The sequence below is a fragment of the Delphinapterus leucas genome, chromosome 9 (assembly GCF_059928025.1).
Source record: "Delphinapterus leucas isolate spDelLeu-1000000601 "Yukka" chromosome 9, BTC_Dleu_Yukka2, whole genome shotgun sequence".
NCBI lineage: Eukaryota > Metazoa > Chordata > Mammalia > Artiodactyla > Monodontidae > Delphinapterus > Delphinapterus leucas.
In genome coordinates this window covers 12,090,001-12,115,695 of record NC_143137.1, presented here as the reverse complement: position 1 = coordinate 12,115,695, position 25,695 = coordinate 12,090,001, and the positions used below count along the sequence as shown (strand labels likewise).

At 42.7% G+C, this 25,695-nt stretch overlaps 1 long non-coding RNA gene across 1 annotated transcript; it reads left to right on the top strand.

The window, feature by feature from the left end:
- Positions 1-1,211: 1,211 nt before the first annotated feature.
- Positions 1,212-16,220, top strand: LOC111176085 (uncharacterized). The gene is made up of 4 exons (XR_016394266.1): positions 1,212-1,227; positions 2,485-2,577; positions 15,051-15,157; positions 15,475-16,220. It is a non-coding gene; the product is annotated as an uncharacterized LOC111176085 (long non-coding RNA).
- The last annotated feature ends 9,475 nt before the right edge of the window (positions 16,221-25,695 follow it).

The window sequence follows — 25,695 nt, the reverse complement described above, 5'->3', positions numbered from 1 at the left end:
TATTTACTGACCCTCTAACACCAACAAATCATAATACCCACACCCCCTGTACTCAAAGGAACAACACACAACCCCCCTCATGTGCTGGGCAGACAGCATATTTGTGTTGCTTCTGCCCACCGGCCACTAGGAGACACTGTGGCTTCATTGTCATCTAGCGTCTATGTGGCCTGGAAGGATGGCATTAAGGGAAACCATAGGGTTGGGTTTAGAGTTAGGGAGTTGCAGGTGTCTTGAATAATGGCTGAGAATGAAGGAAATAGAGACCAACCCTTCTTCCTCTGCTGTGTAGGTGGGTTTTGCTCTGAGCTGGCTTTGAATGGTAGGTATGCTTGCAGTGGGCATTCCTCCAAGTTTGCTTAAGACGTGGCTGCACAAGGAGCTGGGTGGTGAAGCTTGCACGTTCTGGGTTGGGAAAAGCAGAGAAGCAGTTTGAGGGTCAGAGTAGCCTAGTGAGCCTGAACCAAACCAGCCCAGGCCAGCCCACCGGCTCTGCTGTACCTAGAGTGTAGGGTCAGGAGGACAGCAAGTGCTGTCCCCAGGGAGCTGACAACCACAGTGATACCGCCAGCAAATCCACGTGTCAGGCAGGGGCTGGGGTGGATCAGGACAACAGAATTTCTCCCCAAGAACTTTTGCTCTCAGCAGGAAGATGCACAATGGAGTTTTGCCAGACTCTGATGTGTCTCTTGGAAGCAGATGAGGTCTGGCAGAGATAAGAAGTCTTTTGCCTGGGCTTCCCTTGGCCTGATTTCAAGTTCTTACTGTGTGATTAAGCCTCGGTCTCCCCCTTGTATCTGGTATCTCGCTACGGCCTCTTTCACTCATGACCCCCAAGGATACTGTAATTTATTAGATTCCTATCGCTGCTCTAACAAATTTCCACACATTTTGTGGCTTAAAACAATACAAGTTTATTATCTTACAGTCTTGAAGGTCAGAAGTCCAAAATGGGTCTAAGTGGGTTAAAACAAGGTGTCAGCCCGGCTGCCTTCCTCTGGAGGCTGGAGTGGAGAATCTGTTTTCTTGCTTTTTTCAGCTTCTGGAGGCCACCAAGATTTCTCCACTAGTGGGCCCTTCCATCTTCAAAGCCAACAATGATGGATCCAGTCTTTTCTCATGCTGCATCGCCGTAACCCTAACTCTTCGTTCTTCTTCCACATTTTAGGGCCCTTGCGATTACACTGGGCCCGCCTGGAAAGTCCAGTCCAGTCTCCCTATGTTAAGGTCAGCTGATTAGCAACCTTAATTCCATTTAGAACCTGAATTCCTTCCCCCTTGATACGCAGTGTGACGCATCCACAGTTCCAGGGATCAGGCATTGAGCTCTTTGGGGAGCCATCATTCTGTCTACCATGTCTATAGGTACCCGGTAACAGGGAAGGAACAAACAATGACCTTTTATAAAAATACGATAACGGCCTCAGTTTTACATTCAGGGTCCAACAGAAACCAAGGGGACGGAGCCCACAAGGGAAACAGGTACCTCTGGTAACAAAATCCAGCTTGTAAACTATCTTCGCTTTAAAATTGGCATGTGCTCCTCGGGTTCAGAAGAGTCAGCAGTGTGTCTCTGTGCTAATCACAGAATATGGATTTGAACTGGTCCTTCTTCCTGGTCAACAAATAACTTGCTCGAACAACCCAGTAAACAGAAAGCTTCCCTCAGCTTTGCATAACCTCAACCACGAGAGGGAGTGGGTTTGTGGCAGCAGACCCCTTTCATAGGGAAAGGGCCCGGTGTTCATTTAAAAACATCGAGCTTTTCTAGGAGTAAGAATACAGTTTAAATCAACTCTAGGGGATCTGATTTGCAAAGAGAACGTGAAAATCGTCTGCTTATTTCACGGCGGGGACAGAGAAATGAGGGAAATCCTATGCTACGGGCTCTGTGAATTTAATAGCGCTCAAGGATAAAGGAACCCAGAAAGGTCTTTCACTGCAAAAAAAAAAAAAGAGCTTTCAAATTGAATCAGTTCTCCAGGCACCAGTTCGGTCCCTGAAGCCCTAACAATGCAGTTGCTATTCTCGTTTTTCCTGGAGAGCCCAGAGCCCACCTCCTAACTGATGGATGATTTGGAGTGTGATATGACCAGGAGCATCTAGCCACCAGCGAGAGGAATAGGAGGGTTCACAGAGAAGCTGGCTTGCAATGAGACAATTTAAACCTGGAGTTTGAGGTTCAAGTGGAAATAGTTGGCGGGCGCTAGCTGAGAGATTGTATAGAGAAGGCATTATGAATTGATAATATCAAAACAACTGCAGGGAGCCTCTGGAGGTGTAAATCTCTATCTTACATCAATTATAATTGAGTTCAGTCCCGCCTGATTCCTTTCCTGGAGATGCAGCCTTCTTCTCTGAAGGGAGCTTCTGAGTTGCGGCCCGGGGGGAGGGGGCGGGGGGTGGCTCCTTCAGTGGTGTCACTGACAAACACATTTGTGGGGATAAGCTGTCCCAAACGCACTTCTCTGCTCATTTCCACAGGGGCCCTGGTCTGGACAATTCCACATCGTTGTTCTCATCCTGCCGTGGGCATGAGAGCCCTCTGCTGTGTGGCCCTTTGTCTCCTGCGAATAGGTGAGTCCTTGGAATATTCAATGTCCTCATGTAGGGTTTCCCTATTGTGACTCCGATATTTTTCGTATTCTGTTTCCAAATTCTTTCACAGAGCCCACAGATGCGGGAGTCATCCAGACACCCAGGCATGAGGTGACAGAAATGGGACATGCAGTAACTCTGAGTTGTGAGCCGATTTCAGGCCACACTGCGCTTTATTGGTACAGACAGACCTTGGTGCAGGGATTGGAGTTTCTGATTTACTTCGTCAACCAAGCTCCTACAGACGAGTCAGGGATGCCCAAGGACCGATTCTCAGCTAAGATGCCTAACGCATCATTCTCCACTCTGAAGATCCAGCCCACAGAACCCGGGGACTCGGCCACGTACCTCTGTGCCAGCAGCAAAGACACAGTGCTGCAGAGTCACCCCACCCCATGCAGAAAACCTCTGCTTCCGCTTCGGGCTCCAGCCCCCAGCCATCCTGAGTCCTGAGTAAAAGCTCCTCCCCTAGAAGCATGGGGGGTCTGGTGTTCTCCTGTCCCTAGGGAAGGCAAGAACCGAATGTAACAAGCCATCACATTAGGAAACGTTCAGTGGGAAGGCAGTAGGGGCCTGGTTCCTGGCATTTCTCACAAATTTCTCACAGAGGGTGACAGTCCATGGCTAAGGGTAAATGTTACCCACTGAGCTTTCAATTTAAGATTGAGTAAGCATCAGATAAACCCAGTTTGAAAAGCATTCTACAAAATACTTGACCGGTGATCTTCAAAAGTGTGAAAATCATTAAAAACAAGAACAGACTGAGAAACTCTCAAGGGTTGGAGGAGTCTAAGGAAACATAACAAATGCTATGTGGTATCCTGGATTAGATCCTGGAACAGAACAGTAGAAAAACCAGGGAAATCTGAGTTTAGTCTGTAGCTGAGTTGTAGCAATGTTAAATTCTTGGTTTTGCGCAAAGCATCATGGTTATGCATGGTGTTAACATTAAGGAAAGTTGGGTGAAGGGTATAGAGGAACCGTAGTATCTTTACAGCTCATGAGAGATAAATTCTCCAGCGTTGGGTCTCCGGAGTCCCTACTAAGCCAGCTTGTCATGTTGCTGTTAATTGTACTTGCTCCCTGAGCTCAGAGCACTCAGACAGACCCAGACGCAGCTGCTTCTCCTTGGCCTCCGTTCCACTGCTTCCTAAACATCAGGCGGGGCAAGGTAGGCTGAGCAGAAGCCTGCAGTGCAGAAGTCCACCCCCAAGGCTGGCCTGATGCTTCTCTGAGGCTCCCCTTCTGTCCCCTTTGCACACAGCCCCCAGATATGCTGGGGTCACACTGACTCTGCCATCGCTAGTTTCTGCGAGCTAACAAACACTGAAGCTTAACAGTGAAGAGAATGCCAGTTAAAGATTTATACACGAAGGATATAAAGTTGACTCATTAGTATTACAGGAAAATGGTACCCACAAAAATTTCCAAACTGATCAGCAAGACATTTTGTATTGTGTGGTAGGCTGAATAATAACCCCCAGCTCCCCACCACCAAAGATACCCATGTCTTCATCCCTGGAACCTGTGCATGTTGCCTTAGATGGCAGAAATGGACTTTACAGGCGTGATTAAGTTTTTTTTTTTGCGGTACGCGGACCTCTCACTGTTGTGGCCTCTCCCGTTGCGGAGCACAGGCTCCGGACGCGCAGGCTCAGCGGCCATGGCTCACGGGCCCAGCTGCTCTGCGGCATGTGGGATCTTCCCGGACCGGGGCACGAACCCGCGTCCCCTGCATCGACAGGCGGACTCTCAACCACTGCGTCACCAGGGAAGCCCTGGCACTCTTTTAAAGCTTTTTGAGGGGCTTTACTGTGAGTCCATAATTCGGGATCAAATCCGACAGAATCTTGCCATTCCCCCTTGGTTGTCTGTGAGTCTTAGGTACTCCTAAGACTGTACTTGCCTGTTTTCTGCCAGGCGATAGATCTCATTGTCCTTGGGATAAAGCAAGACCCAGACACGTGGCCCGCTGCTTACATACCTGGACCTTTTCTGGAGAGACTTTATATCCATATTCAGCCAAATAGTTCAGAGGTTTAATGATAGTTTGTAGACACTTTTCATACGTGGGGTTCGCTATCAGCAACTCATCCACATATTGGAGCAAGGACCCTTCATCTAGTGTTACGTTCTGGAGGTCTTTAGCCAGCACTCCTCCAAAAAAAAGCAGGAGAATTTTTAAGCCCCTGAGGTAAGACTGTCCAGCAATATTGTTGGGTTACCCATGTTTCTGGTCCTGCCATTCGACGGTGAATAGCTGCTGTGACTCTCTGCAGTAGGGATGCAAAGGAAAAGCATCTTTCAAGCGTGAAACTGACAACCAGCCATATTCTCCCAGAATAGTTGTGAGCAGAGTATACGAATTTGGGATCACAAGGTGCAGATCTTGGACTATCTCATTAATAGCCCTGAAGTCTTGAACAAAGTGACACTCTGCTGAGTTGGGCTTTTTAACTGGGAGGATAGGGGCCTTGTATGGGGGCTTGCAAGATCTAATTGGTCCCGTTTTTAAGAATCTCTCAGGAATTGGCTATATTCCCTCTGGGCCTCTTGCATCCGAGAATATTATTTTAGATTAGGTGTCCCAGCATCCTTTCTTAATGGGATTTGTATTGGCCTTACATTTTTGGCCTTTCCTGGGGTGCCACCACCCCATACTTTTGGTCTTTTCGTAGACCTCAGCGGGGAGGAAGTTCCATCTCCTTCTCTGGGTTTTCTATGAGAGCCATCTGTAGGTTTAAATATGTGTTCCGGTGGGACCCATACATCAAGATGTCCTGGCGAAAAAGTCACTTGAGCATTTAGTTTACAAAGGAGATCTCAACCCAAGAGAGACATAGGGCATTCAGGCACATACAAGAAACTGTCAGGTCTCCTAATTGACGTTCCGATGATTGTAAAAATGATCAGGGGTGGACTGAGGTGTTCTGTGTGCCATGTGGCTGTTTTAGCGTGGAATGGGTTGCACCCATGTCTACTAGAAGGTCAATCAATTTGTTCCTCACTGTCAGTTTTAACTGGGGCTCTGGTGGGGATATTTGAATTGGGTGCCACAAATCCAGGGGAGCCCCTGGGCTGCTTTATTCATCTTCTGAACGTTCCTCTCTCCCTACCATCTGGGAGGCCTCAACTCTTTTCTTTTCCTCAGTCCTCTTTTTCTTTGGTCTGGGGCATCCCCTCTTCCAATGCTCCTCCTCTTTATAATCCATGCATATTTCCTTGCCTAGTGATAGTTGACTTTTCTTTTGGAATCCAATGTGGCAGCCAGAAAAGTGGCATTTCGGGTTTTTTTTAAATTTTTATTGGAGTATAGTTGATTTACAATGTTGTGTTAGTTTCAGGTGTACAGCAAGGTGAATCAGTTATACGTATATCCACTCTTTTTTAGATTCTTTCCCCATATAGGCCATTACAGAGTACTGAGTAGGGTTCCCTGTGCTATGCAGTAGGTCCTTTCGAGTTATCTACTTTATATATAGTAGTGTGTATATGTCAATCCCAATCTTCCAATTTATCCCTCCCCACCCCCTTTCCCCCAATAACCATAAGTTTGTTTTCTACATCTGTAACTCTATTTCTGTTCTGTAGATAAGTTCATTTGTACCCTTTGTTTTTTGTCTTTCTCTCTCTGACTTACTTCACTCAGTATGAGAACCTCTATGTCCATCCATGTTGCTGCAAATGGCATTATTTCATTCTTTTTCATGGCCGAGTAATATTCTTTGAGTCTTCCTTCTTCTGCTTCTGCTCTCTGCTGTTAAATACCTTTAAAAGCAATGTCTACCAACTGAGAAGGATTCGTTTCAAATGTACCATCTAGTTTCTGTAATTTTCTCCTGCTATCTGGGGCACTTTGTCTGATAAATTCATGTTTACCATTCAAGTGTTTTCAGGGGCCTCAGGGTCTGCACCGGTGTAATATTTATAGGCACAGTATATTCTTTCCAAAAACTCAGAGGGGGTTTATTTTGTTTTTGCTGAATCTCTTGAATTTCGTTTACACTCTTTTGTTTTGGTGCCCCCCTTTCTGAAGCCCTGCCAAGATGCACTTACAGTAGTGCTCTGTTAAGAGCATCCCTCTTTCACTGGAGTCCCAGTTTGGTTCAGCAGTGGGTACTGCCGAGTGGGTTTTGGGTGTACCATTTGGGTCCACTAGGTGGAGCTGGTGTGCTACCTCTCTAGCTTTATCCGTGACCACCATCTTCTCATCGACCGGTAAGCATCATGTTGGGAATACAAATGTCTGCCTGTGAAAGCTGGTGGGTAGTGAAAATGCAAGTGAACAATTCTGTCATTTGAAAAGGATCCTTTCTATATGGAGGGTTTCAGTCCTTCCAGTTAAACAAATCTGAGGTTGAAAATGGACTGTGCATCCTCAAATACCCAGTTGGCTGGCCATTCTCATTGAGGCTCCCTACAGGATAATGGGAAATTGCCCTGCCCTGGAGGTGGCTCCGGGTCTAAACCGAGTGCCCAGTTGGGTCTTAAATGACGATACCAGACCATGTCGTTGTGCCCTAGGAACCAACACAAGATTTTCCAATTGATCCTATAAGAAGGGACTTCCCGCACCTCAGCGTCAGGAGCTGGGGTATAGAAACAGGAGGCAATGGAAGGGATGGACATCAGCTGCATGAGGATGGTTAGAGCAGATGCAGGGACAGCCAGCATGGCCAGAGGAGGATTTAAGGTTTGCAGCAACATATCCTCACTCTCATCCCCTTCCTTGTCCTCCGGTAGAAAAGATTTTCTCTTGGGTTTCTTTTCAGACCCTCGTACCATGAGGTAGCAACTGTCTGACTTTTTCTCTTCCTGATGTAACAACGTAAATGCTTGCATGTAAGGAATCTCATCATTTCCCCCGCTCTTTCACAGAATAACTCTAACTGCAAGATTGTATAATAATTCAGAGAACCATTCAGACGCCACCGTTCCTCAGATGCCAATGAATAATGTGGCCAGACATTTCTGCAACAAAATGTCATCTGTTTCTGTCATAGGTTCACAGCTATAATCAGACAATTTTTCCAAATGCAACCAGTGAGTTTTCTTTAGGGATGGATGAAATGTTTCCCATCTTTTAAAAAACAGAAAAGCAAGAAAAACAAAGCACAAGTGGTGCTCCCAAAACCAAATGCTAGGATCTAAAGAAACAAATGAACTGGTTCACAAATCAGGTAGAATCTAACAACTATTTACCTCTTCAACAGGGTACCCCACACAAATGCAAAACAAATGGGCTTATTCCAGACAGGAAAAGCCCGGGGTGGAGGGGAAGGGAGTTTTTGGTTGTACACACTGAAGTGACTTGCCGTACTGCATTGAGACTGCTGACTCCCAAATGTCAAGTGTTTGCTCCAGCTGCTAAGCGCTAGGACAACTGATGCTACTCTGAGGACTTTTGAAGGAGGATCCCCAGGACAAGAGGTCCTGGCTGCTGCTAGGGCCCTGCCAAGCAAAATTCCCTGACCAGGGCCAGCTGGCCACGAGCAGCAAGATTCCTGGCTGGCTTGTCAAGTTTTGTTACCAAGTCCAAGCTGTTACTGCCCCACGCACCACAGGCCAGTAAGTCAAGAGACAAGGTATTGGGGCAAGAATAGCGACTTTATTCGGAAAGCCAGCAAGAAGACAAGATGGTAGACTAATGTCCTAAATTTTGCAGTAGAATTCAGGCTGCTTTTATGCTAAGGAAAAAGGGGAAGCCGGAGGGTTTAATAATAAAGGGTAAAGGCAGATAGCAGACTTCCTGGAGCCACCTGGCCTTCAAGGGAAGCATAACATTTCTTTGTTCTTCTGCTTGTTCACAAGGCTGCATCACGAGGCTTCTGCAAAACTCTGGCACATCTGTCAACTAAATAGACTAGACGTAGCCCTGAGCAGCAGCCACGTAGCCCTTAACTATTTGATGGTCCAGTTCAAAAAAGATGATGAAGACGGCCTTGAGAGCAGCTTAATCCCAGAACTTGTACGTCCCTTGCTGCTTATGTGGAAACGTTTCAGTGAAACCACAAAATATATTGGTCCTGTCTGACTCTGCTGCATGGCGGTTGACTTGGCGTACATCTAGCCGAAAAGGGGAGCCAGAGAAATATGAATATACCAGAGTTGCTCAGTTTCCAACTTAAGTTACATTAACCAACTTAAAGAGGTTCATAGTATAGCTTTCCTTTGGTAGATATGATGTCAAATAGATTGAGGAACTACATCATTTGCAGCGCTTGTATCGGTTTAGAATATAGGATTCGAAAAAAAAAAAAAGAATATAGGATTCGAAGATCTTCCAACACTGTACTAAAAACATTTCAATAAAATCATGCTCCTTCTTTCAAAAAAAAAAAAAACAACCTCAAGTTGTTAGCAGTTATTTTTACTTTACCACTCTTATCTCTGCTTATTCGCAAGGTTTCTAGGCTGAAAGCGAACTTATCTACAACAAGTAATAGCCATAATGAACCTGGGACTGTGGGATGGGGACTTTCTTAAGGGAACTTATTTGGGCACAAGCAACATTTCTCTAATGTTTAACTCTTGATGTGCAGGGCTAAAGTAATAGAACACAGGGGCCAAAGAGTAAGGGAGGCAGTGTCAACCTGATGTTAATTCTGCTCCTCCTCTGCTACAGATCTGGAGCAGTAACTATGGCAGCGATGGGATTAAAAATAAACTCTGCTTTCTTGTGTGACCAGAGCACCTACTATGCTCCCATAGTAAGCAAACATTACCATAACGAGGAAGGTGAAAACCCGTGGGCCAATCATTTCCAGGCTCTGGCCTGGAAATGTGGTGGTACCACCCATCCGGACCAGACAAAATGCAGAGTTCTGGGGAGAGAGGCACAAGGGGGGGGCAAGTGATTCAGATCTCTGTTCTTAATCTCCTCACCTGCCATATTAGGGAGCCTGTCTTGAATATCTCCAGGATTCTATCCAACTATCCTTCCTGGCCTTATGACAGATTCCACCCATTAAGACAGGGGGAGCCCCAGAGCTAAGTTTCTTTCCTCATTTGTCTGTGCTCAGAGCTACAAGGAGACCCCCCTTTCCACTATGGGCAACCAGGTGATCTGCTGTGTGGCCCTTTGTCTGCTCGGAGCAGGTGAGTCCAGGGTTCAGGAAGCAAGTTCCTGTCCCAAAGGGGCTGAGCTCCAGAGCTAAGCCTTTCCCTCATGGCAGCAGCATTAGACACCCTCTTGGGCCGTGTTCCCAGAGCCACTCCCTTTCTTCCATAGGCACTGTAGATGGCAGGGTCACTCAGACCCCAAAATACCTGTTCAAAGTGGAAGGACGAGATGTGACCCTGAAATGTGAACAGGAGTTTGGTTACGACGCCATGTACTGGTACCGACAGGACCCAGGACAAGGGCTGAGACTGATCTACTACTCTCAAGTTGTAAAGGATGTTCAGAAAGGAGACATAGCTGAAGGATACAGTGCCTCCCGGGAGAAGAAGTCACTGTTTCCTCTCACCTTGACATCGACACAGAAGAACCAGACGGCTCTCTATCTCTGTGCCACTAATATAGACACAGTGAAGCAAAGCCACCTCCCCTCTGCCCATAAATGCGGCCCAAGCCCTGCTTCCCCACCAGGTGCCGGGGCTTTTCTGTTTTTAGTACCCTGGTCGGCCCCCTTTCTTCCTGCTCAACCAGGCAGCCACAGCAGCTACTACAACGGCGCACGCTGTGGAATTGGCGCCGTCACAATTCAGCGGTCCACTGAGTTGATGTTTAAAATTACATAAACCTATTTATCCATATCTACCTACATCAGAGAGAGAGGAGAGGGTAATTTCACAACCCAGATTTTTTTTTTTCTTTTTTACCAAATACTGGAAAACAAAAAATGAACAGAAAATGGTCCCTTCCTTCAGAAAGATAATAAAAGTCTAGTGGGGAGAGAAATGTGTAGAAACATACTGTAATCAAGCGTCATAGAATGCGTGCTTTCATCAGAGGTATTAGTGGAGTGCAGGAAATAACACAGTCAGTTCTGTCTGTTGACATCAGGAAGGGCTTCAAAGGAAAGGCAAAATGTGAGATGGAACTCGAGTGTGAGTAGGATCTCACCACGAGATGGGAAAACACCAGCATAGTGATACAGGCTTAGGGAACTATGGCAGGAGAAAATCACGAGATAAAATAGGGAAAAGATGCTCACCACCTCCTCCCCGGAATATGGCAATAGGAGAAAATTTGGGAAACTGGGTGGAGCAACGTTATTAAACAAAATTGGGCTTCTAGTTCTAGTGGGCCTTCCTTGGATGTGTACATAGAAATACCTACCAGGCTCTTGTAAATGTAGGCTTGGCACTTAGAAGAGTCAGGCTTCAGAGAAATGTTTGCATGACTAATAAGCTGACAGGTGGTCAGTATTATTTTGCAAATGGTCTTCATATTTTGTGTATATTTTCTCCTTTTGTGGTCTGCCACCAATCTATCAAATTAGGAGGCAAGTGTGTTAATTCTTGGGACTTCATTTTGTCACAAATATTTATTTAATCACATAGTTCTGTTTCTAGAAAAGATTGACAGTCCATGTTATTCAGACTAACCCTCCCACTGCATACAGCTAAAAAGGCTGTATTAAACATATTTTTAAATCATTCTTGGAAGCATTTAAGAGTCCCAGTCTCCTCGGCGTGACCCTCTTGGGACAAGCAATTTGGGGGAACACGTGGGGAGTCCCTGACCATTACGTACAAGCCTTGGCGCCAGGCATTTTATTCATGTTCCTTTTTGAATTTTGTGTTAACTTTGGCTTTCTTCTCCCATATATTCTCCCACATATTCACACTAGCACCAAAATACTGAGAAACAGAGATGGAAAAGAGATACTAACCCCTTGAAGAGTATTTAAAACACTAAAATGTGACATGATGAGAATTCCAAGCCCTCACTGCAGCGAGTGTTCTCTGAAATAGTAAGGAGATAGTTGGGAATGGATGGATCTAAGATCCTTTACTTTGTCCAGACCATGCTCACAGATGCCTCCAAATCAGTCCTCCCCTGAGCTAGCTGATGCAGTGATAGACCAGTAGGAGACACAGCCCGTCGAGCTCTCTGCTCCCTGTGTAGAAGCCATGCTCCAGAAATCCTGGGAGGGGGTGAGGCTATCTGTCCAATGAAAGAAAGGAAATTAAAGGGAGGACAGTCAGAGATAAGTAATCTTAAATGTAAAATAGATAGTAGTGGGAAGCAGCCGCATAGCACAGGGAGATCAGCTCGGTGCTTTGTGACCACCTAGAGGGGCGGGACAGGGAGGGTGGGAGGGAGACACAAGAGGGAGGGGACATGGGGATATATATGTATACGTATAGCTGATTCACTTTGTTATACAGCAGAAACTAACACACCATTGTAAAGCAATTATACTCCAATAAAGATGTTAAAAATAAAAAAAAATTTTTTTAAGAGATAGGTAATCTTGTTTTTCTTTATCTTGGGCATAACCAGAAAGGATACGGATTTCTTCCCGTCAGTGGAAGAATTTATGAAACAAAGCAGATGGACTTTACTTGATTTTAAAACGTCAACTCTAAAACTATTGAAACATTTACTTTTTCAGAGTGGTCCTAGTACTGAAAAGAACTCTTTAGTTGTGAAATTTCATAATAGCCCCCATTCCCATAACCAAGTTGTAAAAGAGTTACTGTATGAAATGAAAGTCAAAAAAGTTAAAGTATCACTAAATGCTTTCTTAGCAAGTTTTAAGAAGCCATTGCATCTATCACCTAGGAAGAACAATTTATGGAAAAATAAAATCCAGTTTCTGAATTTAAATATACTGGAAGCAATCAGTAGTAAATTAGGCAAGTCAGAAAACCAATTTAACTGTACACAAACTTAAGAAATATTCCAGAATTTTGAGGAAATAGAAAAGGATATGTGAGAAAAACATACTATCCCAGCAGCTTTATTCGTGACAACCTCGAACTGGAAAACACCCAATTGTCCATCAACCATGCAATGAATATATAGAGTTACACTTAGTAATAGGATAAAAAATAGCAAAAAAACAAATATTATTTGCACAATCATGGATGAATCTCATACACATAATCTTAAACAAAAAAGAAGCCAGAGTACAGACTATATACAAAGTTAAAATTGTGGCTACATTTGAGGGCATTTTTCATTTACTCGGAGAGAAGCATGAGGGAGGCTTCTGGGGTTCTGAAAATGTCCTATATCTTGATCTGGGTGATAGTTATATATTAGGTTGGCCAAAAAATTCATTCGGGTTTTTCCATAGGATGTACTCATTTGTGAAAGTTCACTACGCTGTACACTCAAGATTTGTGCAGTCTATTATGTGTACTTTATATCTCATTTTAAAAGCTTAGAAAAACAATGATAACAACAACCACTTCAAACTTTGGTGACTTAAACATGTATTATGTCTCATGATTCTGTGGGCTGAGTGGGCTCGGCTGGGCAGTTCCCACTTGGGGTGTCTCATGCAGTCACGATCAGGTAGTCCCTGAGGCTGGAGAAACCTTAAGGCTCAAGTTACTGCACATCCAAGGTGGCTTCTTTCCGCACATGCCTGATCCCTCGCCTGAGGTGACGGGAACGGCTGTGGACCAGCCTGGCATGTCTCTCTTTCTACATACAGCCCCTCAGCGTGGTTAGGTGAGTTTCCTCACAGCATGGTGGCCTCAGGGTAGTGAAAATGATTACCTAGTGGCTGGCTTCCCCGAAAGTGAGAATTCAAGAGACCCAGGTGGGATCTACAAGGCTACTTATGACCCAGCTTGGAAAATCATAGCATCACCTCCATTCAGGCAAGCCCAGATTCAAGAGGAAGGGACTTAGAGGAATGTGGATACTGGGAGGTGTGCTTCATCTGGTGCCATCTTTTTTTTTTTTTTTTTTTGTACGCGGGCCTCTCACCACCGCGGCCTCTCCCGCCGCGGAGCACAGGCTCCGGACGTGCAGGCTCACGGGCCCAGCCGCTCCGCAGCACGCGGGATCCTCCCGGACCGGGGCACAAACCCGCGACCCCTGCATCGGCAGGCGGACCCTCAACCGCTGCGCCACCAGGGAAGCCCGATCTGGTGCCCTCTTTGAAGAGTAGCTACCATAGTATGAAAAATTGGTACTTCTGATCCTGTCCCTCACTGCCTTGGACCAATGACGACTTCAGAGCATAATGACAGCTGCTTCATTTGCAAATACTGTTTTTGAGGTCAACTCTAATCAAGAACTATAACACGAAGAAAATTCTGGGAAATTTGTTTCCTCCTTAGTTAAGTTGATACAGTAATATAAAACACTGCAGGTATATACCTAATGGCTGGTGGTCCTCAAAAGGAGTAGAAAGATTGTCTTCTGATCCAGGAGCTTCCGGCCACTTCATCCCATATGTCATAATATTGTACCAGAAGTAATCCATTACAAGGCACATTCACCTGCTCTTTGCAGAAAAAGTACAGTTATAATGGGAGATGATCCCATTCTAATGTGATCTACCCCAATCATAAAAAAAAAACCAACCACAAGCGCATGTCAGATGGCCTTTAATACATATATCAGTATTATGTGTATAGTAATATGTAGTATGCAGTAATTTCCATGATAAAAATCTATGTCACTAGAGTACTAATACAATTTGATGGATCAAATTCTAATTCCACCTTTTTAAGTTACCCATTCCAGGTAAAAAGAACTAAATATTAAATGAAAACACAAGTAGGAGGTTGTTATGAAAATGAAAGTATACTGCCTTGGAGAAAAATCTTTAACCGCTTTGAAATTGCTATACATTTCCAAGCCTGAGCCATTTAGAACATATTCTAGCATGTTCAAAACAGAAATAATTCCCTAGATCTCCTATAAGCTATTTCCATTGTCCAATGCTTAGCTTACGACCTGTATCATGATGAAATAGCTGTAAATTATCCTCATAGCCTCCACGTTGATTTACACAGACATACAGACTGTAGTAAATAGATATGCTTAGTATTAAGTCCATCAGTATGAGGGGCTTGGCATAAGACAGCCATGAAATACATACTTCTTTGAGAAGATGAGGAAATGTCCTTATCAGTGTGAAGAAACATTGAGCTTCTAGTCTAGGATTTCTTATGTTCAGCCATAGTTCTAGTGATTAACATAGTTAATCACTCATTCTAGTGAGTTGTCTTGGTTACTTTGAGGATATGTTATAGAAGTAAAGAATTAACTATAATGTCATTTACTACACAAACATATAGCTCTTTCCTTATATAAGACTAAGAAACTGAAGTCATTGCAATGCTCTAGGTCTCAATTTATGTTCTATGAAGCTGGGAGTTGAGTTAGAACATCTCTGCGGCCCCTTCCAGCAACGTTTGTATGGTTCTTCGACATTCAGAAAGAGCGATGGAGCCTGCATCATTGGCAATGATGGCCACCAGGAGGCAGATTTGAGCATCTTTAGGATTACATAAACAGTCGTCCCTCCTTCTAGGGGTGGAAGAAGGAAGCTTGAAGAGCAAGGTCCTACCTCTCTTCGGAGACGTGTGGTGTGAGGCTGGGTCCTGAAGATGTTGGTGTTTCTGCTGCTTCTGGGACCCGGTACGGGCCTTATTATCTGAGTAGTTTGGGCAAGTGTGCGTGTGTGTTGGCATGAGTGAAGTGACAGCCAGAGATTGTGGGTTTTTTACACTGATCAAAATGAGAGGGAACATCCATGCTCTCTGGAGCTGTAAAGGGTGAGGTGAGAAGTCACCAGTCAGGGGAGACGGGGGATTAGGATAGGAAGATTTCACAAAACAAGCAGGATTCTCTGGGAGCTGAGAGAAAGGTGAGCGAGCGTGGCTGTGATTTTTCTGCCTGTGGTCATGTCTGTCTGTCCTGCTGGCCTCTCATCTCCTTGACCTCTGTCTCAGCAGGCTCTGGGCTCAGTGCTCTCGTCTCTCAACACCCCAGCAGGGCTATCTGTAAGAGTGGAGCGTCTGTGACCATCCAGTGCCGTTCAGGGACACTTCAAGCCACAACTGCGTATTGGTATCATCAGTTCCCGAAACAGGGCCTCGTGCTGATAGCCACTTCTAATGAGGGCTCCGATGCCACGTACGAACAAGGTTATACCAAGGCCAAGTACCCCGTCAGCCACCCAAACCTCACATTTACATCTCTGATGGTGACAAATGTGCATCCTGCAGACAGCAGCCTCTACTTCTGTGGTGTCAGAGACACAGCGCTGGGCAGAGATGAGAGACCCAAACAAGAACCTTTGTAACAGCTACCACCCCCCACCCCACCAAACCCATGGAGCCCCGTGGAAGGAGGTGTGGAGAGAGAAAAACCACAGCTTCTCTGACTGAGTCAGCTGTGATCGTGTGTATGCAGAAAGAGAGAGAAAATATCTGAGTACGGAGCGTGGAAAAAGCATGGTGTTAGAGAGCTAGCCATATGGGAATGGAGCTGGTCCTATAAATGGCCAACCAACCTGGAAAGTTCCCTGGGCTGAAAATTATAAAACCTGGATTTTTCTTCTGACTCTGCCATATGTTAACCATATCTTCTTAGATAAATCAACACATAATCCTATAGGCACATCTCAAAATGCTTCTATAATGCACTGTGTATTTTTATAATAAACTCTGGCATTTGTCTCTCCAAGAAAATTCAGCACTGTCTTGTCACCGTCCTAGGCCCTCAAGATAAACAGAATCATTAGGAGGCCAAGTAGAGATGTTCACTCTTGAAAGAATTCAGGGATGTGCTATATATAGTATTGGGGTTGATGAATGAACAGGGTAGGACTGCATGGGGTGCACCCTTTAAACCCAGGTACAGAGCATGCCCCGAACCTTCACAGGGAATGTGTTTCTGTCTCTCAACAAAGGTGTCAGAGGGAAGAGAAGACAGAGTAAATAAGAAAGACTTCAGACAACAAGCCTTGTCTATAAAACCAGAAAGTTCTGTCGGAAGCCACAAGATAGTAAGTGGAGCAGTGAGTGTAAACCCCTCAAAAAAATCCCTTTCTAGGAAAAATCACACATTGACCACAAATACTGTATGGCCCAATAAAAAAAGCAAAAGATGTTAACATACACTTAATAGAAGAATCATCTATGATCAATAAACACATGAGGAGATATTTGACTCCACTGGTGATCAGGAAACATGAAGCAAGGTGCAATGATATGTAAGTTGATACCCATTTGATTAGCAAAGAAATATAAACTGTTAGAGGGGGTCTGGATCCACAGGATTCCTGCTGTGAGCATAAGTGATGCAAACAATTTGGAAACACTGGCATTAAGTCATATAGTTGGTCATTCCTTTATTCCATGACCCAACAAATCCACTACATCAAGGGATGTGCTAATCATGCAGAAGATAAATAAAAATCTGTCCTCAGCAGCACTGTTGACAGTAGCAGAACATGCGACCAAGGCGCCTCTGCACTGACAAGAGAGTGAATGAATAAACTCTGGTACATTCATGTGGTGGAAAACTACATACGTCCGTCAAAATGAATGCACTACAGGGATGAGCAATGCTATAGGTAATCTTAGCAATATAATACCAACTACAAAAACTAACCCTGGTAAGATTTTGCAAAGCATGACACAGTTTTTATAAAGCTAAAAACAACTGAATCAAGAAAATAATTTTCACAACCTCAAATATATTCGGAAAAGATTACATTAAAAGTAAAGCAAGAAACAGCTGTTGCTGGAACTGGCTTTTACGGCTCAGGAGGGCCCACTGTACAACATCTTTCCCAACTTTAATGTCAGTGGCGTCATGCTAATAGCTTGAAATCAGCCATAGCAGGGATGTTTATACCACAGCAAGCAGCAGGCACCACAAATCAGGGCTTGTTGTATTTTCCTCCAGAGAGCTGGTTGTCCAACGTTTACCAACACACAGTGGCGAGGGAGCGTGATGACCCAAGTTCAGGATGATGTTTAATATGGGACTCGGATGGGGAGTGGCAGGAGATGGGATGGGGGTAAACCACATAGTTTAAATATTTAAATATTGTCAAGGTCTACCTTGCATATCATTGGATGAGTGGGGCAGATGTTTCATAATTACCCACTATATATATATATATATATATATATATATATATATATATTTTTTTTTTTTTTTTTTTTTTTTTTTTTTTGGCGGTACGCGGGCTTCTCACTGCTGTGGCCTCTCCCGTTGCGGGGCACAGGCTCCGGACACGCAGGCTTAACGGCCATGCCTCACGGGCCCAGCCGCTCTGCGGCATGTGGGATCTTCCCGGACCAGGACACGAACACGTGTCCCCTGCATCGGCAGGCGGACTCCCAACCACTGCGCCACCAGGGAAGCCCCTCCCACTATATTTTTAAATAAATAAATAACATGCATCAATAAACAATGCCTGTGTGTTATGAGCCAAGGGTTAAGACTAATCAAATCCTATGTATATGAGACCAAAAAGGAGAGAAAAATAAAAGAAATAACTGAAGGGATTACAGTTTGTGAAAGAGCAGGATGAAGGACATTATATAGTGAGAACCAGGGAGCGGGTGCTTAGACACCAAGTGTGAAAATGAAGACATGAAGATAAGACCTTGTCCCTGACCAGGTGGAACTGAACAGAAAAAATGGGAACCAACTCAGCAATGGACATGCTGCCACTTTATATCTACATGATGACCACGTCCATTTGTTACTGTGATTAAATACCCCACATAAGTTCAGTCACCTGCCCTCAGACTTTGTTCATTTCCACTGAAACCAGGGACCTATTTTAGTAGCAGCCCCCTGCTGTGTCAGCATTTCCAGCCTAGAGAACTAGTAAAATATTTTTTAAATACCTCACTGCTTCCTTCACCAACAGCAAGGAACAGATAAGAGCATTTTATGCTCTGGCATGAAACACAGTTAAAGTGATAACATCTCTATCTCAAGCTGTCATTTATTTCCTTCCTCTACATTAAGCGTAAGAGGATCATATTCCGATGTCAGTTAGCATGGACGGATGCTGCGTCCAAACTGGATGGATGCTGCGTCCGAACTTACCTTTTCCAATCCAGCTGACTATCAAGGTCAGCCTGCTGCTCACATGGGTTATTTTAGGGGAGTATGGTATATTCTGAACATGATAGTAGTAGTACTACTACTATTATAGTAGTACTGAATATAATCCAGTCCAAATTTGTGTCCTGTCCTCCTTGAAATAGGACCATGAAAATAAAATCCTACATTACCTCCAAATTTTTCGTGATACAAGTGGGAAGTTTTTTAAGTGTAATGCTTTGTCTTCGTGCTCTGAGTCTATATTCTACTCTCTGGGCTATGTTGTATTTGAAACCAAGTCAGCCTCTGAGAGCCAGTGACGGATGGAGTAAGAGATAGACTCTTATCTCCCCCTCCCCCCAACACACACACACGCACACACACACACACACAACAGAGGCACAGTGTTCTCCAGTAATAGAGAGGCCATGGAGAGAATTTCAGAGGCTTTGAGGGAGTCAAGAGCCTTTAAGTCTTCCATATCCTTGGAGATCACCATTCTGAATGTCCATTTCTTACTCAATACCCTACTTTACACATAAGAGATTGGCAAGGTTGTGAGTCAACTGGCATTGAAATTCAACATCTCACAAAAATCATTTCTGGAACTGGTTTACAAGACTCTCAACACAATTGCTGCAGTATATAATATGCATTAGGTGTCTGAAGGTGATCATTTGATTGGCTGCTTCCCTGGGTTTCCATTCTGCAACACGGAAAGCAAAGCAATTGGACACTTTTCAGTGATCAAGGGTCAATTTCAAATAGTGTCTAAATATCTTACTGTTTTTTTTATCTGTAATTCTCTCCCTGGTTCCATTTTTAAAAAATCAATTAAGATTCTTTTGTTTTTTTAACACAAATGGACTATTGACTAATTGCCTGCTGGTGACGATCAATTTATCCTCCCTTTGGGAAAGGTATGAGCGAAAACACTAAAAATTATTCTTATATGCTTTACACCAAGATTTGTGTGTCCTTTTACCAGAAACATTACTTTCTCCTCATTACACAGGGGGCAAAAGATGTTTGAAAATATCCTTAGAAAGATTTTAGTCTAAGTTATTACTGAGGAACCTCAACATATATGATGTGGAATTTAACATAAAATTGAGTAGGAGCCATTGAGGTTTTCTTACAGACAATTTTTTAGAACAGTTTCAGGTTCACAGCAAAACTGAGCAGAAGGTACAGAGAGTTCTCATATACTCCTTGCCCTGCCATTGAGGTTTTAAGTGTTTGACTTCTGTAGTAATTGTTGTTTGCTGTTCTTGCTGTGTGTGTGTGTGTGCACTGTTTTGTTTTGTTTTGAATTATTTTGTTATTTTGTTTTGTTATTTGAATTATTCTGGCATTCCACAACAATGGGCAGTGTGGAAAGGATGAAGCAGAGAATAGAGTCAGCCAATGCCATTGCCCAGCCAGGCGATAATGAAGCTATAGGACAATGATGGTGGTGCTAAAATACGGGGAAATGAGAGATTTAACACATAATTAGGAAATAAAATCAAAGGATGGGGTAATTGATTAGACACAAGAGGCAATATATAGGGGGGATGGTTGTGACCACCAGCCAGATGGTTAGGAGGACCCAGTGGAAAGAAGGTCATGATTCACTTCACATTTGGGGTGCCTCTGAGACAGAAATCTGACCAGAAATATGCAGAAAGCAGTTGTATGTATAAGTCAGGGACTCAAAAAAAAGGACCTGGATGAAGGTAAAAATTCAGGACAATTTCCATAATTGGAAGAATGAAAGTGTATATGATCCCTTGATGATAGAATATACAAAGAAAAGAGCAGAGAACTTAGGACAGAGACCTGAGGAACCCACTCACCTTGAATGTGGCTGCAAGAGGTTAAGGTTAATTATACTGATCAACAACACCAATCAATGGGATTAGTGACTACTTGCGCAACTAAGTACTAGTAAATCTCTGCAGTACCCCAGCAGGTCACCACATCGATGGCCGCGTGTTTCCTTGTTCTGCTCTGATACTTGGTGGCCCTGGCTTTGCGGTGTGGAACCAGCATCTCCCCACTCACCACGAAGGGGGTGCAGGCGCTGAGAGACCAGAGGGCATGTGAGAAATGTGCCCCTTTGACCACTAGGGGGTGATGTGGGTCTTTCTGTAAAACACCTCTGCGCATAAAGGGCAGGCACAGACCTTCCTTCATCTGACAAGACTTGTCAGATACTTGAGGGAACTCAGGTGAGATCCTTTAGGTGGTGGTTTGGAACTGTGGGTAATGATTAGTCAAATCCATTGCACCTGCCTTCACTAATTAAGGTTGTTTTAAGACTTGCCTCCAAGGGGCACATAGCCTAAATAAGATGTTTGCCTGAGTTATTTTCCAGGAAACTTCACGTAGTTCAGCTGGGCCCAGAGTCAGCTGTGTCTAGTTTGAGGTGAACTTGTTAAGACTGGTGAGAAGCAGCGACCCTCCTTCTAGGCCTGCACAAGCGTCTGCTTGGTGACATTTTGACCTCAGAGGACCAAAGACTCCATGCTCAGATCCTGGTAAGCACCTCTGTTATGAACATGCAGAGGCTTCAGCTTAGTTACATCTGTGCAGAAAGATGGTTCGTGCACCTTTTCCCAATAACCTTTCCCCAAGCTTCCCGAGTGCCCCATGCTCCGCATACGTCAGACCATCCGGCTTCTTCATTCATGACCCTATAAATACCCAGTGCCCCTTGCCTTTTGGGAGGTGGATTTGAGGTCTTTTCTCCCATCCTCTTGCTTGGCTGCCTTGAGAATAAACCCTTTCTTTGTTGCAAACATCAGAGTCTCAACATTTTGGCTCCCTGGCTTAGGGCAAAATGAACCTCGTTCAGTAACAGTTGCGAGAATGATTTGCAGATATCCTGGGATGCTAATACGTCCTTAAAATGGGATCTAATCTTCCACTTTGTAACGACCATAGCATGTACCACATATCCAGTACCTGTAGTTGTCCTAGTCATACGTAATTGGTAAGTAAATGAATGCCACCACCATTTCTATTCCACATTGTGCTGAATTCCCAGCCTGTAGAACAAGAAAAAAGGGTGAGAATGAGAAAAGCAGGGGAAAAAAGTGATTATAGACAGATGGCAAGTTTAGAAGACACAAAGGAATCTAAAGAAGCATTGCATTACTTATAACAACATTTAGTAAGTTAACTAAAATTAAAATAAAGTCAGTTTATTTCCATATACTAGCAACAAACAGTTGAAAAATAGATTTTTAAAGAGAGATCATTTACAAATAGTAACATAAAATACAAAACAACACGCAAATCTATTAGAAGATAAGCAATTAAGAAACTTATTAAATTTCAGAGGAAGGCATTTTAAATGTGAAATAAGTGAAGTTATATGGCATTATCATGAATAAGTGAAACTAATACTAAAAGCATTCCAATACTGCACTATCACCTACGTATTCAATGCAGCACTAAGCAAAATCACAAGATATTTTCATGAAATTTGACAAAAGTAATCAGAAATTTAAGTGGAGAAAGAGGAAAGAATACTCAAGATAATATTAAAGAAGTACAAAGTGACGTGAATTCCCCGTCTAATCATCAAATTATTTTAATTATTATCAATTATTTTAATTATTATCAATAATATTTTAATTATTTTAGGATAATTAAAAAGGCATAAATAAATGGACAAATGAAAAATCATAGGTTTAAAATAGCACCATGCATATATAGGCAATTAATATATGGCAGAGCTATCATTGCAGGTATGTACGGGAATAATGCACCACACAACAAGTTCTTCTGGGACAAGTGGTATCCACAGAAGGAAAAATTAAAATCTTTCTCACAGCATATGCAAAAATAAATTCTAAAACGATTAAATGCTTAAATGCAACATTTAAATTATTAACTATTTTGTAAATAATATGGTAGTACATTTTTATGAACTTGAGCTATGGGAACATTGCTTATAAAGAATTAAAGAATGCATATCCTCCCAAAAAGGAATGATAGACTCTACTAAATTAGGAATATCAACAAAAACAATTACAAAGAGTAAAAACACAAGCAACAAATTGAAAAGATATTAGCAAGATATATAAATGACAAAGTTTGGTACCCAGAATATACAAAGAACTGTTACAAATAAATGATAGCTAATCAACCAGTGTACAGAAAAGCACTAGTGGCCTATAAATATACAAAGTATCAATCCCTTTAGCAATCCTAAAACCGCAAACTGAAACTACAGTGAGATACCATTTTAACCTAATACACTGGCAAAATTAAAACATTAGTAAGTGCCAATTGAGTCCTAGTTGTGGAACATTTGAAAACAGTTCATGAACTGTTGGACTATTTTTTTTAAAAACATCTTTATTGGAGTATAATTGCTTTACAATGGTGTGTTAGTTTCTACTGTATAACAAAGTGAATCAGCTATACATATACATATATCCCCATATCCCCTCCCTCTTGCATCCCCCTCCCTATCCTAACCCTCTAGGTGGACACAAAGCACTGAGCTGATCTCCCTGTGCTATGCGGCTGCCTCCCACTAGCTATCTATTTTACGTTTGGTAGTGTATATATGTCCATGCCTCTCTCTCACTTTGTCACAGCCTACCCTTCCCCCTCCCCGTGTCCTCAAGTCCATTCTCTAGTAGGTCTGTGTCTTTATTCCCATCTTGCCCCTAGGTTCTTCATGAACTTTTTTTTTTTTCTTAGATTCCATATATATGTGTTAGCATATGGTATTTGCTTTTCTCTTTCTGACTTACTTCACTCTGTATGACAGACTCTAGGTCCATCCACCTCACTACAAATAACTCAATTTCGTTACTTTTTATGGCTGTGTAATATTCCATTGTATATATGTGCCACATCTTCTTTATCCATTCATCCGATGATGGACACTTAGGTTCCTTCCATGTCCTGGCTATTGTAAATAGAGCAGCAATGAACATTTTTGTACATGACTCTTTTTGAATTATGGATTTCTCAGGGTATATGCCCGGTAGTGGGATTGCTGGGTCGTATGGTAGCTCTACTTGTAGTTTTTTAAGGAACCTCCGTAATGTTCTCCATAGTGGCCGTACCAATTCACATTCCCACCAGCAGTGCAAGAGTGTTCCCTTTTCTCCACACCCTCTCCAGCATTTATTGTTTCTAGATTTTTTGATGATGGCCATTCTGACTGGTGTGAGATGATATCTCATTGTAGTTTTGATTTGCATTTCTCTAATGATTAGTGATGTTGAGCATCCTTTCATGTGTTTGTTGGCAATCTGTATATCTTCTTTGGAGAAATGTCTATTTAGGTCTTCTGCCCATTTTCGGATTGGGTTGTTTGTTTTCTTGATATTGAGCTGCATGAGCTGCTTGTAAATTGTGGAGATTAATCCTTTGTCAGTTGCTTCATTTGCAAATATTTTCTCCCATTCTGAGGGTTGTCTTTTCATCTTGTTTATGTTTTCCTTTGCTGTGCAAAAGCTTTGAAGTTTCATTAGGTCCCATTTGTTTGTTTTTGTTTTTATTTCCATTTCTCTAGGAGGTGGGTCAAAAAGGATCTTGCTGTGATTTATGTCATAGAGTGTTCTGCCTATGTTTTCCTCTAAGAGTTTTATAGTGTCTGGCCTTACATTTAGATCTCGAATCCATTTTGAGGTTATTTTTGTGTATAGTGTTAGGGAGTGTTCTAATTTCATTCTTTTACATGTAGCTGTCCAGGTTTCCCAGCACCACTTATTATCATGAAAGTTTTTAAAGCAATTTTGAGGCATCACATACCCACAATAAAGTGCACCCATTTTAAGTATATATTTCAAAACACTTTGACAAGTTTTTACACCCACGTAACCACATGACAATCAAGACACAGAATATCTCCCCCTCCCCAAACATCTCCACGTGCTATTTTACTGAGCTCTTTTTAACTTCTCTCAGCATGGCTTTGTATTTTTTTTTATCGAGCATGATGTCCTGCACATATTTTGTTGAATTTTTCCTTAGTGTTTCCTAAAATTATTTTAAGAAATGCATTATGAATACACGTTTTAATGCTCATAAGGAATTTATGTATTAAAATGTTTTTTGCCAAGGCTTCACATTAGCCTACTTCATTTTAGTCTTTACATTTCTCAACTGATGTCTCAACTGAATAACAAAGCTCAACAAAGCTTAAAAGCTTTGAACAGCAAAGGAAACCACTGACCAAACAACAAGACAACCTGCTGAATGAGAGAAAATATTTGCAAGCTATATAACCAATAAAGCATTACTATCCAATATATCTAAACAGTTCAAGCAACTCAATATGAAAAACACAACAGCCCAATTAAAAAACGAGCAGAAGACTGAAGAGACAATTTTCCATAAAAGACATACAGATGTCAATGGGCATGGAAGAGATGCTCATCATTGCTCATCAGAGAAATGGAAATCAAAACCCACAGTGGGATATCACCTCACGATTGTCAGAATGGCTATCATAAAAAAGACCACAAATAACATACGTTGGCAAGGATGTGGAGAAAAGAGAACCCTAGTACCCTTTTGTTGGGAATGTGAATTGGTGCAGTCTCTGTGGAAAACAGTAAGGAGGTTCCTCAAAAAACTAAAAATAGAGCTTCCATATGATCCAGCAAACCCACCTCTGGGTACATATCTGAAGAAAATGAAAACACTACTTTGAAAAGATACATGCACCCCCGTGTTCATAGCAGCACTATTTACAATACCTAAGATATGGAAGCAACCTACATGTCCATCAATAGATGAACGGATATAAGAAGATGTGGTATATACATACAATGGAATACTACACAGCCATAAAAAAGAATGAAATGTTGCCATTTGGTGGCTGCCAAGGTCAATTGGAAGGGGGAAATGGAGAGATATTAAACTGATATAAAATTTCAGTTATGCAAGTTTAATTCTAGAGATCTGCTCTAGGACATACTACATCTGATATTGTGCCTATATTAACAATGTTAACAATAGTGCATTACGCACTTAACAGTTTAAGAGAGTAGATCTCACGTGAAGTGTGCTTACCAGAAAAGACAAAATGAAACAAAGGGACACAAGGAAACTTTTGGAGGTGATAGATACGTCTATTACTTTGATTT